At 41.0% G+C, this 1,667-nt stretch overlaps 1 long non-coding RNA gene across 1 annotated transcript in view; it reads left to right on the forward strand.

The window, feature by feature from the left end:
- Positions 1 to 715: 715 nt before the first annotated feature.
- The window catches only part of LOC111812744, a 6,061-nt gene continuing 5,109 nt past the window's right edge, over positions 716 to 1,667 (forward strand). The window contains exon 1 of the long non-coding RNA XR_002818159.1: positions 716 to 799. This is a non-coding gene — a long non-coding RNA (uncharacterized LOC111812744). The remainder of the gene's footprint in view (positions 800 to 1,667) is intronic.

Genomic DNA, 1,667 nt, shown 5'->3' on the forward strand with positions numbered 1-1,667 from the left:
TGTGTGTGTGTGTGTGTGTGTGTGTGTGTTTCTGTCCATCATGTGTGTTAAGAATATGACTAAACTCGACTTTACAAAATGCCAATAGACCATGACCCATACTTATAGGCAAAATAAAGAATTTTCACATTACACATATTTTGGATTTCTCCTCTCAGTGCCCCAAATTTGAAAATAGTTGCCCAAATTCAGTCTATGCACAGTCTTGCAGGAATCAAAGCACAAAGTAAATTGAGGTACACCTGTAAGTTATTGAGTTATAAACAATTCAACATGAAAAACTAATGTTTTGTACAGTCCCATGAACTAGTTTTGAGCCTTTGTTATGATATACAAAAGTATGAATTTTTATTTTAAGCTCCTCCTTTTAACTTTAGATAAGGAATAGAGCATTTCAAGGCTTGATAGCAAAATCAAAGTAAGATTATTGAAACAGCCTCTTATTGCTGGTGTTTATCTGTTTATGGGCTGTACCACTCTTTTCTTGGCACTATGAATTTGTATTTCAGATTCAACCTTCTCCCACCCAGGCTCTGCTAATCTGTTTTGTACACGTGATCACTAGCACCCTCCTCCATCAGTGACCCTTGAAGGTTGGAGCCCCTTACCTCATCTAGTGTTGAGTGACATTCTATTTGCAGAATGAGAGGCTGAAACACGTGGCTTAGGCCTACAGCAATCAGCACATGACAGTCACTTGTTAAAAAGACTGTGCAGGAATAGGAATGGGGCCACAGCAGAGCCAGACAGATGTAATGACATTTCTAGGAGACTTCTGGGACAGAAGGACATGCTTCATGTAGGCTACAGAAACAGTAATATGGAGTCATTTTGGATTCAGAGTGTGATAGTTTAGATGTAAATGTCCCAAGGGCCTTGTGCACTTCAAGCTGGGGCCTTTGGATGGTTATTGATTATAAGAACAGGAGAGCTGACTTGGGCTTTGGAGGCAGGGTCTCACAAGAAAAGATTAGTCACCGGGACCATCACATGTAAGGGGATATCTCCCACCTTGGATTCTCTTCTTCCCTCTCAGCCTCCTACTCACAGTGACAGGAGCAGCATTCTCTTCTTCACCACGGTCCTACCATCCTTTCTTGGACACAGCAGCCTACAAACTGAAAACATGGGCCCAGGTCAACCTCTTCTAAGTTGTAGGTTTCAGGTATTTTGTCTCAGTGAAAGGAAAATGACCAGGACAGATTTTGGTACAAGAGAAGTGAGGACATTGCTGCAATGCTACAAGGCCACATGGTTTACAGGCTTTTGGAACTGGTCCAAGGGAGGAGAATAAAAAGGTTAAGGGATGGTCACTTGGGAAGCTCTAGAATGCTGTAGGCTGGGTTTACTGGAAGATTCTATTAAGAGTTTAAAGGACCAGAACGTGAATAGAAATATAAAGACTACAATCGAGATTTCAGGAAGGTATAAGGGTACCTTTGGAATTTAAACTCCAGGCTACATATCATGTGCTTCCAGAAAATTTTCTGTATTTTGCTCATGTCATGAGACTTTGGGGAAAACTGAGACTAAGGATGATAAATGAAGTAATTTGGCAAAGGTCATTTCAAGGCAGCCCAATGTTGACACTGTGGCATAGGTACTATGGTAACCGGTTCTACATTGAGAATCAAGTGCAAGTGGTACAGCTGAGTGATATATATATA

This window comes from Octodon degus, unplaced genomic scaffold, assembly GCF_000260255.1.
Source record: "Octodon degus isolate 3935 unplaced genomic scaffold, OctDeg1.0 scaffold00140, whole genome shotgun sequence".
NCBI classification, from domain to species: domain Eukaryota; kingdom Metazoa; phylum Chordata; class Mammalia; order Rodentia; family Octodontidae; genus Octodon; species Octodon degus.